Here is a 15032-nt window from a genome sequence, read left to right as displayed (position 1 = left end):
TCTGACACATACTTTTTGATTTTTGAGCTCTGAAACATACTTCTTGATTCTTGAGCTCTGACACATACTTCTTGATTTTTGAGCTCTGACACAGACTTCTTGGTTCTTGAGTTCTGACACATACTTCTTGATTCTCAAGCTCTGACACATATTTCTTTATTCTTAAGCTCTGACACATACTTCTTGATTCTCAAGCTCTGACACATACTTCTTTATTCTTAAGCTCTGACACATATTTCTTGATTCTCAAGTTTTAACACATACTTCTTGATTCTAAAGCTTTAACACATACTTCTTAATTCTCAAGCTCTGACATATTTCTTTATTCTTAAGCTCTGACACATACTTCATGATTCTCAAGCTTTAACACATACTTCTTGATTCTCAAGCTCTGACACATACTTCTTTATTCTTGAGCTCTGACACATACTTCTTGATACTTGAGTTCTGACATTTCTTCTTGATTCTCAAGCATTGACACATACTTCTTGATTCTCAAGCTTTAACACATACTTCTTGATTCTCAAGCTTCAACACGTACTTCTTGGTTCTCAAGCTTTAAGACATACTTCTTGGTTCTCAAGCTTTAACACATACTTCTTGGTTCTCAAGCTTTAACACATACTTCTTGGTTCTCAAGCTTTAACATATACTTCTTGGTTCTCAAGCTTTAACACATACTTCTTGGTTTTCAAGCTTTAACATATACTTCTTGGTTCTCAAGCTTTAACACTTACTTCTTGGTTCTCAAGCTTTAACACATACTTCTTGGTTCTCAAGCTTTAACACATACTTCTTGGTTCTAAAGCTTTAACACATACTTTCTGGTTCTCAAGCTTTAACACATACTTCTTGGTTCTCAAGCTTTAACACATACTTCTTGGTTCTTAAGCTTTAACATATACTTCTTAGTTCTCAAGCTTTAACACATACTTCTTGGTTCTCAAGCTTTAACACATACTTCATGGTTCTCAAGTTTTAACACATACTTCTTGGTTCTCAAGCTTTAACACGTACTTCTTGGTTCTCAAGCTTTAACACATACTTCTTGGTTCTCAAGCTTTAACACATACTTCTTAGTTCTCAAGCTTTAACACATACTTCTTGGTTCTCAAGCTTTAGCACATACTTCTTGGTTCTCAAGCTTTAACACATACTTCTTGGTTCTCAAGCTTTAACACATACTTCTTGGTTCTCAAGCTTTAACACATACTTCTTGGTTCTCAAGCTTTAACACATACTTCTTGGTTCTCAAACTTTAACACATACTTCTTGTTTCTCGAGCTTTAACACATACTTCTTGGTTCTCAAGCTTTAACACATACTTCTTGGTTCTAAAGCTTTAACACACACTTTCTGGTTCTCAAGCTTTAACACATACTTCTTGGTTCTCAAGCTATAACACATACTTCTTAGTTCTCAAGCTTTAACACATACTTCTTGGTTCTCAAGCTTTAACACATACTTCTTGGTTCTCAAGCTTTAACACATACTTCTTGGTTCTCAAGCTTTAACACATACTTCTTGGTTCTCAAGCTTTAACACATACTTCTTGGTTCTCAAGCTTTAACACATACTTCTTGGTTCTCAATCTTTAACACATACTTCTTGGTTCTCAAGCTTTAACACATACTTCTTGGTTCTCAAGCTTTAACACATACTTCTTGGTTCTCAAGCTTTAACACATACTTCTTGGTTCTCAAGCTTTAACACATACTTCTTGGTTCTCAAGCTTTAACACATACTTCTTGGTTCTCAAGCTTTAACACTTACTTCTTTGTTCTCAAGCTTTAACACATACTTCTTGGTTCTCAAGCTTTAGCACATACTTCTTAGTTCTCAAGCTTTAACACATACTTCTTGGCTCTCAAGCTTTAACACATACTTCTTGGTTCTCAAGCTTTAACACATACTTCTTGGTTCTCAAGTTTTAACACATACTTCTTTGTTCTCAAGCTTTAACACATACTTCTTGGTTCTCAAGCTTTAACACATGCTTCTTGGTTCTCAAGCTTTAACACATACTTCTTGGTTCTCAAGCTTTAACACATACTTCTTGATTCTCAAGCTTTAACACTTACTTCTTGGTTCTCAAGCTTTAACACTTACTTCTTGGTTCTCAAGCTTTAACACATACTTCTTGTTTCTCAAGCTTTAACACATACTTCTTGGTTCTCAAGTTTTAACACATACTTCTTGGTTCTCAAGCTTTAACACATACTTCTTGGTTCTCAAGCTTTAACACATACTTCTTGGTTCTCAAGTTTTAACACATACTTCTTGGTTCTCAAGTTTTAACACATACTTCTTGGTTCTCAAGTTTTAACACATACTTCTTGGTTCTCAAGTTTTAACACATACTTCTTGGTTCTCAAGCTTTAACACATATTTCTTGGTTCTCAAGTTTTAACACATACTTCTTGGTTCTCAAGCTTTAACACATACTTCTTGGTTCTCAAGCTTTAACACATACTTCTTGGTTCTCAAGTTTTAACACATACTTCTTGGTTCTCAAGTTTTAACACATACTTCTTGGTTCTCAAGCTTTAACACATACTTCTTGGTTCTCAAGTTTTAACACATACTTCTTGGTTCTCAAGTTTTAACACATACTTCTTGGTTCTCAAGCTTTAACACATACTTCTTGGTTCTCGAGCTCTGACATAATACTCAGCTACAATTCTCTTTCTTCCTCCCAAATTTTCGTTTTTAAATTGAGAACTGCTCATCTGAAAGGTTTCAATTTTTCAAGATGGACATTAGCATGAGAAAACCCGTGTGGATTTGCTTCGAACTTAGAACACTGATATATTTTACTCTGAAGAAGGTATGAACTGCTTTTGAAGTGTACATGTATTAATCTGATCATTTTATTTTTGAAATGGTATAGTACTTTTAACTATGCCATAACGAGTTTACACCTCTTAAATGGCCGATGCATCTATAAAAAATTTATGCCTTTTAATTTAGGCTGCGTAGGTGGAAATTTTCCAGTTTATTAATGTAGCTTATAAACTTTGAATTAGAGGATTCTGTGGGTTAATTGGAAAATGCATCTTCTGGTCGGCTTTAAACTTTTAGCTCTGGTGAGTTGTTTTTAAGGGAAGCTTTTCACTGATTTTGATTTGTGTAAGGTTTAATTTGCCAATTTTTTAAGTACATTGGTTCCCATGTAATAATGGGATGTTGCCCATCTTGATCTGTTTTCAACCTTAAATGCCGGTGTTTCTTGTTGAGATTTTGGTTTGTTGAAAAATTTATGAAATTCGAAATAGTTGTTTGCATGAATGTATTCTACAGTTGACATCAGAACTTTAACAGTAATAACCTGAGAATGTAATTTATGAGCCACTTCAAATTTAAAGTACTTATGTATTTTTTTCTTTTTTTTTTTTTTTTTGGAAAATTGGTCTTTGAGATAATTAAGGAATTCCTCTTATGATTGGCTTTAATATTTCAGAACTGACGTATCTTTCTTAGTGAAAAGTTCTAATTGGTTCTAGCCTGTATAGGAACCAATTTGTCATTTTTATTTGTGAAATTTGGGATATTAATATCCCAGCGATATTCTATGAATGACTCTTTTGATTGGATTCAAAATCTTCAGCATTGATTTTTAACTACATTAGTAGTCCAGCAGCAAAACTAGACTTCTGGGCTTAAGAGGAAAGTGGAGTATATCAACTTTACATTGCAGATTCTGCTATGATCACAAAACCAAGTGATGATGCCTTGCCATGACTAACAAAAATTCTATGTGATTCTTTATAAAGCCTAATTTATACTATAGTAAATACTGAATTTCACTTAAAAAATAAAGTTTCCTGCCTAAATATACCCTTCCTGTTCTCCTTTTCGTTAATGTGACTTTGTAAATGGTCCAAGTCGGACCGAAACGTCGCCGTAAGCTCTTCTCTTCTATTTGCGGGTTATTTGTGTTTAGCGTTTAGTTTGATTATAATAATAATATGTGAATGTTATGTTAAAATGATGTTCCAAATGCATTCATAATTTATTGTTTATCGTAACTATTATTATGCATTTTATTGTTAAAGTAATTTCCTACGAAATTCCTACTAACATTCCCTTTATTGTTTACATCTTCATTTATCCACAGAGGGAATCATTTTGCATGAACATGTACATCTAAACTCCATATAAAATGTTACTTTCCTCGCTTGAATGAAATCTATGAACAATGTGAAGTCAACCATGCAAGTAGGTCAGATACATGCCAGTTTAATGTTTCATCTGCAGGCAGAAATGTTCACTAGCACCTGATTTGTAACATCCAGAGAGGTGGAAACATGTTTCTTTCGATCTACTAACAGACAGCAACATCAACACGACTTTAAGAATGGTATTCTCAACACTTTCAAAATAAGTAATGATGAAGGTGCCAACAATTTCTTCATTCAGCTGATGCAATGGACCACTGAGACTGCATGTTAGCATTCGTGAAAACGAGAGATATCCAGTGAAGCAGACTAAAGCTGACACACAGATAGACGAGGCATTGATAAGACCAGACATTAAAATTCACAAAGACAGGTCTCGCCTAATGAACTTCATTAAGCATACTTACAGGAAGATAGAGAAACTCTTGGTGGAAAACAAGTCATAATAAAATTTTCGGACCACAGTAACCAAGACATGATAACTGTGTCAGGAAATGATGTAGCCAGTCTTGTTCTGCTCGGAAACTGATATTTGTTGAGGGCGACGAAGACATTGAAAGTTCTGTTGCACTGGCACCAAAGAGAATCAAGTCGAATGAAATCTAACGATTCAAAGGTCAAAATTAGCATATTATATAAAAGGGCAGCCTCTGATGCTAGTTCAGCTTTGCAACAAATGCTCACTAATTCTTTCTGTCGTCATTATATGACTGAGATGAGTTTCAAACCATCTGTAGCATGTGAAGAAAAGTCTGTAAATTGAGCTTATGGTATTTTAGACTCCGAGAGACTGTTACAAGTGGACACTAGATAATCATCTGTGTCCACACCTACGCCTACTCATAGGTACGTAATTCATGTGATTTTTTTGTATATTTGTGTGTGTACATGTATATAAATATTATATATGTGTGTAATTACATGTATCTGTGTACATAATCACTGGCAATAGAATTCTGAGCTTTTATTTCTTTCTTTCCAGTTTGATTGGCATGGACAGTCATGACTGGTCAATCTCCAGGGAACTTCAGGATGGAGGGGCTTCATGAAACTTCAGGAAGATGGTTTATACACTTAATTCTACTCTCAGTAAAGAAGGCGCCATGAATATTTTTGCCCACAGTATTCTAAGCCTCAGTGCATTTCTTCATTTTTCTCGAAAGTGCATTTTTTGCATAATTCTTGTAGCTGTTCAATTACCAATTAACCGACTATCATTTTTACACTATTTATTCAGGCGACTTTGTTTGAATTATTGGTGACAAACTTTGGATAATAATCCCTTCCATTTTTTCCTACTATGGGTGTAAAATGCAAAAACTGGAATACAACATGTGAAGACATCATTTTTTTGGTTCTACAAATGATTATATACAATTATTTACATATACAAAACAATCAATATCGCATTGCTTTATCATTATTTGGCTTAAAAAATAACTTCGATATTGCCAATATTCACCACCTCTGGCATGTATGTTGCCATGTACAACTGTTCACAATTTTATTTTTTTTATATCTTTATTTATTGACCGATCCTGATGCAACTTTTACTTAATATACTATCACATGCCTAGAGTCTGTGGTAAAAATTTCAACAAAATCGTAGAAAGGGAAGTAAAAAACTATTTTTCATGTAATAGGACCCCTTAGTGGGATATTGCGACTCCTCATTTCTCCTGTGATATATGGAGCGAGATACTGCGAACCAGTATTGACAGGAGCTTCTCTATAAAATTCTATCCACAAAATAGAGCGAGAAACTAGTATGAAGGACCTGGGAGTGATAATGTCATATGATCTCACTTTCAAAGATCACAGCAATGTATCTACCACATCTGCTAGAAAAATGATAGGATGGATAATGCAAACCTTCAAAACTAGGGACGCCAAGCCACTGATGATTTTCTTTAATTTTTTTATTCTCTCTAGGCTGCAATAGTGCTGTATAATAACTGCCCCCTTCAAAGCAGGTGAAAATGCAGACTTGGAAAATGTACAGAGAACTTTCATGGCACGTATAAGTACGATAAGGCACCTAAATTACTGGGAACGGTTAAAGTTCCTTGATTTGTATTCCCTGGAACGCAAACGAGAAAGATACATGATAATATACACTTGGAAAATCCTAGAGGAACTAGTCCCAAATTTGCACACGAAAATCACTCCCTATGAAAGCAAAAGACTCGGCAGGAGATGTAACATCCCCAATGGAAAGCAGGGGCGCCACGAGTACGCTAAGAGGCAACACAATAAGTGTCAGAGGCCTAAAACTGTTCAACTGCCTCCCAGCATACAGAGGAATTACCAATAGACCCCTGGCTGTCTTAAAAAAGGCGCTGGACAGGCACGTAAAATCAATACCTGACCAGCCGGGCTGTAGTTTGTACGTCGGTTTGCGTGCGGCCAGCAGTAACAGCCTGGTTGATCAGGCCCTAATCCACCGCGAGGCCTGATCACAGACCAGGCCGCGGGAGAGTTAACCCCTGAAACCCTCTCCAGGTATCTACTTAACATCAGACTATTACTACCTACCCAGGATACAGAACATCGTATTTTCATTACATCATAAGAAGACATCCTGGACTAAGAAAAGTCATCTGTCTCAAGATCTCATTTGAACCAACGGCGGCCATTATCTTATGAGATTTAAGTACTTTTTAACTTTTCCAATATATTTTTCCTCAAAGTTATTCATTATTTCTCTTTCCATACTTCTGATCAGGTGGAAGGCGATCCCTTGACATACCACAAGAAGCAGCCTAAAGTTAATAGCTAATAAAACTTTCTCATAGTAGAGATTGACTAGTACATGCCGTGGCAGACAACTCTGTTGCAAATGTGCCTTCCTGGAACGGTTTCCAGTCTACACGCGATTTGACCTTTGCTGCTCACTCAGGTGAACTATATTTGAAACAATGCAAGTACTGACCAAGATGAAACCATTAGGATTCTCAGGACAGAGGAACTGAAAGTTGGCTTCTGGTATTTCAAGAAAAACTCCTCTTCCTTTAAAAATTCTTGCTATTTAGAAAATTTCCTTTTCCGGATTTTAAGAGATTATCTTTTAATTTCTGAAAACAATCACATAACAACAAGATGTACCAGAATATAACGGATACAGCATCATGCAGGAATGTGACCAAGGTTATTTAATTCGTCCAGGAACAAAAATGGCGTACCTGCTCTTCCACCAGTCTCTTGTCAAGAGAGGCCTGAGCTTGCTACCATCTGCAGCTCATAAGACTGCCATCCCCACGAGCCCCTTTGAGGCGGGGTAGATGGCAGACCAGAGGCCTAGCTTCTCCCTACGAGCCCCGTGAGGGCAGGGAATGTGGCTAGGCCTGGGGACACTTGGTCCCAAAGATGAGGAGGTACTGTACCTCCTCCCATGGGAGACTTAAGTCTCGAGACACTCCCCAGATAGGGAGCCAAGGCCGGGTCACCACTACTTGGAAAAGACCTGGGCCGGGAGAATACCGGCGAATAAAAAAAAAAAAAAAAAAAAAACAGTCTCTCGCTCATTGCTTTGTGGCTGCCATGGGAGCATAGAGTGCTATTATTCTCAGACAAGATCTGTTGCAGCTCAGGAATCCGAGGATGTCACTGGCTGCTTTGTGTGAACTAAAATGATGTTCCACTTATTACTTACACTCTATGCACATTTGATTTATATTTCGATGACTCGTTAAGCATACATTACTAATATTTGGATGATAAGTTAAGTTATACAGTCAGCTGGGGGGTCTAATATGCTTTCACAAATGCGCTGATATTATTTATACCATTTTTACAATAATGCAGTAATCTGCATAACAATAAATCTTCTATTTTTTGTATGAATAAAAATTCAAAACGGAAAGCAATCGTAATATAAGAGGGGTCTGAAGTGAGAGGAGCTATAGGAGAGAGAAGGAGGGGCCAGCAGAAGGAGCATTCAGTATCTGATGAGTCGTCTTGATAGCCAGATACTAACGGTGGCACGATAACAATGTTGTGTATTTATGCTAATATTAATAATAAAGGTTGTGTATCTGTCACATTTTTCCAACTTGATATCAGAAACACGATAGATAACCTAGAAGCACAATAAAGATGCCAAAATTAATAAAAGGCATATTATATGGAGAGGCAGAGGCAGTGTTTACATCAGGGCAAATACACTCTAACCAATTTTCTTTTTGGTTGGCTGTTATCACTAATCTTCTTAGTCACCATGGTTACTTATTTATACAAATAAAAGAAAATGAAAAAAACACGAAATAGTTTACAGTGAAGCTCAGCAGACTTCTGGACTGAATGATTACCTAGCAATTTTTTTTACCGAACAAAGCGTTCAAGTACCGAATTGCTCGAGTACGGAGCTGTTCATTTCAATATTATTTGACTTATTATTTGACTTATATGAAGTGCTGAAAGGACAACTCAGATCAACAGCCACATATTCTTACATATGATGCGAGGAATATTTTGTGTTCATCTAGGTGTGTACTTCTTAATGAAGGGTCATGATGTTGTTATACTCTTGTCTAACAAGAAAAATTCATTGATTACAATATTACTTTTAACATGTCATGTTCCTGGTTACTATTTTCTTTCACTAATACTTTACATTTTTTCATGATAGACACAAAGTGACGTGGAACAAAATAGTTTGCACCAGACGTGAATGGTACTATTTGTTCATAAATGTTGCACTTTAGAGGTTGTCATCATGGAGTTTTATTTGTAAGGTTTCTGAAAGGTTTCTCACCTTTGAATTGTTGCTAAAATATAAATAATTCATGTTGTTTTCAATAATGGAATTATTGTTACGTTGAAATATTATCCACTTATCGAGAAGAAACATTTTGGTGGCCAGTAAAAAATTTAGATTCTTACAAAATTTATAACAACAATCTGATTTAATTTTTATAAAGACAAAAATAATATTAAATTAATTATTAATTTTAAAAAATGTTTCTGTTTAAGCCATTTTGAATTCTACAAATAAAAATTTCCCCAGAGTTGATAAGGTGACAGCAATTAGTTTTGTGATTTGGAGAATCTAATCTACCCGAATAAACAATAAAAGATTGCATGTATACTTTACTTAACGCTTTTGCTGGCGGCTGTGCCGGATTGGAGGAACTTACGTCGCACTCTGTACTAGTCTTTAAGGGTGTCTTAGTGGGTTTAGTGCTTCTTCTTTTTTTTTATTATCATAATAATTTAAGAGTGCATTGAGGTAGAGGAGACTGAGCGTGTGGATTACAGTCGAGCAGAGATGAAACACACCTAATTTTGAATGGAGTAGATGTATATATGGTAGAGAGTGGTGTGAGGGCTGCTCTCGCACCTGATTGTGTATTCCGCACTCGTTCCTAGTGTTTTGTTGTGACATTCTCACTGGCAGTTTCAAGCATCTCTGAAGAGCGCAATCAACTTTGAAGTGTAAGTTTTAGAGTCATATATTCAGGAGACGACTCTTTGTTGCTTGGCAAATGACAAGAGGCTGCATCCACTTCATTTTTATGTGGCTGGAGAATGTGTCACCTTAACTTTTGCCAGTAATGTGTATCTTAAGACACAAAAGTCTTACTCTTTTACTGGAAATACGAAAGTAAATAAACAAAATATCGGTATAGACGATAATGAAATGTCTGTCAAATCATTTATGGGAAATACACTAAAAAATACACTATAAAAGTTTTTGGTATCCGAAGGGAAATTGGACAAGTCCCAGGATTATTGATGACTTGAAGCTCTTGGGGCTAAGATCTGTTTTGTTGTTGTGGAAGCTGTGCTTGGCGACCCATTACTGTAATGCTCGCTGTGGTGTGTGTGGCAAGCCTAGGAATACCCAGGAGTAGTGACGCAGGCAGCTGACAGAACTGGAAAGAGAAGAGTGAAAATACGTTGAGAGAATGCAATAAGAGGAAGAGAAAGGGAGAGAGCGGGCAGAACAGACAAGAAGGTTGAGACAGATGGGGAAATAAAGAAGAGCGGAGGGCAGGGTAGTGTAGGTGAAAGGAAACAGATGTGGATAAAATAAAATGTAGGAGAGGGGAAAGAAATGAAGAAAAGACAAAATTTTAACATTAATGATCATTAACTCATGAGAAGAGCGTATGTAAGGGTGCCGATGAGGGGCTCTTGATCCAGGGTACTGGACGACGATGAGGGGCTCTTGATCCAAGGAACTAAACCGGGTTTCCCTTTCCTTGGCTCGGCACTAATTACCTCCTACTTCCCCAGGTTCTGTAACACACATGAATTTACCCCTTGTCTCATTAATGTAATAATAATAATAATAGTAATAATAATAACAATAATAATAATAATAATAATAATAATTATTATTATTATTATTATTATTATTATTATTATTATTATTATTATTATTATTATTATTATTATTATTATTATTATTATTATTATTATAACAATAATAATAGCAACAATAATAATAATACTACTAATAATAACAAAAACAGGAACTACAATAACAGAAAATAACAAGTTTTACATACTATCCAACAAATAAAAATACATCTCAGAGCTACGAAGGCCTCTCGGTATTATTCTTATATATCAAATAAATTTAATAAGCAATATTTTTTATTTAATAATACAGGGTGTCCACAAAAATACTCCCTGATGTCAAACAGGTATAACATGTACCTTTATTGTAATAATCTTTCACAGTTAGTAGCTTCAGACGCAGGATTTCATTCAGTTTCATGTGGTACAGGGTAGCATTAAAGGCATTCAATGTGCGCCCCTCTGGTTGTTCGGCAAACATCGATGTAATAGTCCAGTCCGGTCCAGACGCTCTGCAGCATATCTGGTGTTATCATGCGAACTGCTTCAGTGATCGAAATTTTCAGCTCCTCCAGGGCTGCAGGTAGTGATGGTACGTAAACTCTGCTCTTCACGTACCCTGAAAGAAAGAAGCCACAAAAAATTAGGTGCGGTGACCTCGCAGGCCACTTGCAGAGGTCACCGGACCTAACTGTTTGTGACTTCTTTCTTTGGGGTACGTGAAGAGCACGGTATGCCTACCACCACTACTTGCAACCCTGGAGGGGCTGAAAGTTTTGATCACTGAAGCGGTTTGCATAATAACACCAGATATGCTGCAGAACGTCTGGACCGAACTGGACTATCGCAACGATGTTTGCCGAGCAACCAGAGGGGCACACATTGGTGCCTTTAATGCTACCCTGTACCACATGAAACTGAATGAAATCCTACATCTGAAATTACTAACTGTGAAAGATTATTACAATAAAGTTACATGTTATACCTGTTTGAAATCAAGGAGTGTTTTTTGTAGACACCCTATATAATATAGATTAGTTGAGGTTACATTTGGTTCAGTAGGCCTAGTGCCGCACCAACCTAACCTAACCTGAACTAAAATAATCTAATCCTGTTTAATGTTGTAAATTAAATATTTATTAGTATATGAAAAATTGGTGTAATGTGTCAGGCTTTTACTTAAAACATTGGCAGTTGTTATCACATTAAATAAAATAATTAATGATAGTGAGGCCAGGCTCGACGTATGAGGAGCGAGAAGAATAAGAGATGAATGGTAATAAAGACACCCACTGTGTGAGAAGGGTACGGTAATAAAGACTCAGAAAGTGAGGTCATTTGTGAGGATACTGTTAAGTGTCGGAACTGGAGTAAGTGTCGGTACCGGAGTGGCACTTAAATGGTGATTTATCTCGCTTTCTCTTTATGCTATCATCCCATCCCTATTCCCGTGTAAGTGCTCACCAGTTTATGGTAGCAGGAGACGAGTTTCAGCTCCTGGACCTGCCCTTTAACTTGCTGCTTGCACAATTTACTGCCTCCTAACCTCGTGGATCCGCATACGTTTTCTTAAAACCATGTATGGTTATTACCCGCACAACTTCTTCAATTCAATTCAATTCAATTCAAAGTTTATTCTCTATAAGGATTACAATGCTGAGTTTACAGAATTTGGTTATTGTGTGGTTTACATGTAGTAAAATAATAATTACAGAGTGTACCACTAGAACACCTAGCATGGCTAGGCATTTCGGGCAGACTTATATTAAATCTTAAGTTTAAAATATTACAAAATTATGAGGTAAGTTGGTATTATGGCTAAGTGACTAAATACTAGTTGTGAGTTTAGCAATGTGAATGCTTTTGTTTTGGCACTATACATAGTTTCAGTATTGGAGTATCACAGGCCAACTTATGACTAGTTAAGATTTATTATTTTGAGATTGAGATTGATATTTCTGTTTATGGTCAAATGGGTGAGTGAGTGTAAGTGTGAACCACCAGGTGGTATTCGTATTATTAGTTGACAGGGTGTATCAGGGAGATAAGATGTTTTCTGATGGTAGTTTTGAAGGTGATGAATGTGTCTGCAGTTTTAGAATTTTCAGGTAGGGTGTTCCAGATTTTAGGGCCTTTGACATACATTGAATTTTTGTAAAGGTTTAGTCGGACACGGGGAATGTCATAGAGATGTTTGTGTCTGGTGTTGTGCCTGTGGGTTCTGTCACAACTATCAAGAAAGCGTTTTAGGTCAAGGTTAATATTGGAATTTAAGGTCCTGTAGATGTAGATTGCACAGTAGTAAGTGTGGATGTACTGAACAGGGAGTAAGTTTAGATCTATGAAGAGTGGGGGGGTGTGTTGCCAGGGATGGGATTTAGTGATTATTCTTACTGCGGCTTTTTGTTGGGTTATTATTGGCTTTAGGTGTGTTGCTGCAGTTGAACCCCAAGCACAGATAGCATAGGTGAGGTATGGATATATAAGTGAATGGTATAGTGTGAGAAGGGCAGTTTGCGGCACGTAGTATCGTATCTTGGAGAGGATCCCAACCGTTTTGGATACTTTTTTGGTTATGTGTTGGATATGGGTGCTGAAGTTCAGGTTGTTGTCGAGGTATAGGCCTAGGAATTTGCCCTCATTATGCCTGGCAATTAGAGTGTTGTCGATCTTAATGTTAATTTGCACATCTCCTGCTCTGCTACCAAACATAATGTAGTAGGTTTTGTCAACGTTAAGCGTAAGTTTATTGGCTGTCGTCCAAGTCGATATTTTGATCAGCTCCTCATTAACAATGGTGTTGAGGGTGGCAAGATTAGGGTGAGAGATGACATAAGTCGTGTGGTCAGCAAAGAGAATGGGGTTCAGGTGTCGAGATACGTTTGGAAGATCATTGATGTATATGAGGAAGAGCAGGGGACCAAGGACACTTCCCTGCAGAACTCCAGTATCAAGTGGCTGTGTTGTTGATGCTGTGTCTTTAATGGTGACATACTGATACCTATTAGTAAGGTAAGGTTTGAAATATGCAAGCGCATGGCCTCTTATACCATAATGGTCAAGTTTATGGAGTAGGATGCCGTGGTCTACTGTGTCAAAAGCTTTTCTTAGGTCAATAAAAATTCCTAGTGGATATTCCTTATTTTCCAATGCTGTGTAAAGCAGATCTAGCATTTCTATGATTGCATCGTTAGTGCTTTTATTTTTCCTGAATCCAAATTGGCAGGGGTTGAGTATGTTTTGTGACGTTATAAATGAATACAGTCTCCTGTGCACGAGTTTCTCAAAGATTTTGGATAGCAATGGTAAGTTTGATATTGGCCTATAGTTGTTTAAATCTGTAGGGTCACCACCTTTATGTATTGGTGTAACCCTTGCCGTCTTGAGTAATTTCGGGAAGGTGCTAGTTTCTAGTGACTTGTTAAAAAGTAATGAGATAATATGCGAGAGGACATGGGCCACTCTCTTGTACAATAATGGTGGGCCATGAGACAGATTCCCTGAGTTATTTTTAAGTGACTTTATAATCTCGGTGACTTCCGTGGGCTCAGTTGGAGCAAGATAGAAGGAATTTGGGAAATTCCCATCTAGGTAGTCCCCGGCATGGGCATTGGTACGTGGGATTTTATTGGCGAGATTAGAACCTATGGTTGAGAAGAAGTCGTTTATCTTGTTAGCTGTGTCAGTGGGTTGCAGTGGTGTTTCATTAGGTTTAGTTAGGACAATATTCTTGTTTTTTTTCAGTTTCTGGGTCCCTAGAATCTGAGAGAGTGTTTTCCAGATCTTTTTTATATCTCCTCTTGTGTCAGTGAATCTACTGGAGTAGTATAGTTGTTTGGCTTTCTTTATTACTTTGGTGAGGACTGATGAATAGTGTTTAAGAATATCTTTGTGTATTAAGCCCTGTCTATATTGCTTGTCATATTGGTGTTTCTTATCAATGGATTTCAGAATGGTGCTAGTTAGCCATGGGCAACCAAGCCGTTTGTTTGTGATCTGTTTCGTTTTTATAGGACAATGTTTGTTGTATAGTCTAAGTAGTTTGTTAAGAAAAATGTCTGTCCAGTCATCAATACCATTGGCCTTGGAGAATTCTGTAGGCCAGTCAACAGTCTCTAGGTCAGCTGTGAACTTTCTTATTGAGGCCTCATCATGGAGTCTAAATGAGACTTTGTTGTATTCAAGTGGTGGTTTACTAATGTTTGTCAGGAGGAAGGTAGGGTAGTGGTCTGTAGTGCTATCTGTGATTATCCCTGATTTAAGGGGGGCTAGTATATTGGTCCATATGTGGTCTATTATGGTTGCACTTGTCTCAGTGAGCCTGGTTGGTTTAGTTATTGTTGGTATGAGAAGTGTGTTGTTCATATTGTTGATGAAATCAGTTACAGGCTGATCATCTAGTAGGCCAAGGTTGATGTGGAAGTCTCCAGCTAAGAGAAGGTGGTGCTTATTCATTTGTCTGTTTGTTATTAGTGCCTTTAATTTCTCACTGAAGTTTGGGATGTTTGTGCGGGGTATCCGGTAAATGGCACGGATTGTTAAAGGCGTCTT

The sequence above is a fragment of the Cherax quadricarinatus genome, chromosome 12, assembly GCF_038502225.1.
Source record: "Cherax quadricarinatus isolate ZL_2023a chromosome 12, ASM3850222v1, whole genome shotgun sequence".
NCBI classification, from domain to species: domain Eukaryota; kingdom Metazoa; phylum Arthropoda; class Malacostraca; order Decapoda; family Parastacidae; genus Cherax; species Cherax quadricarinatus.
The sequence above is the reverse complement of the archived record's forward strand: the minus strand, read 5'-3'. Positions refer to the sequence as shown.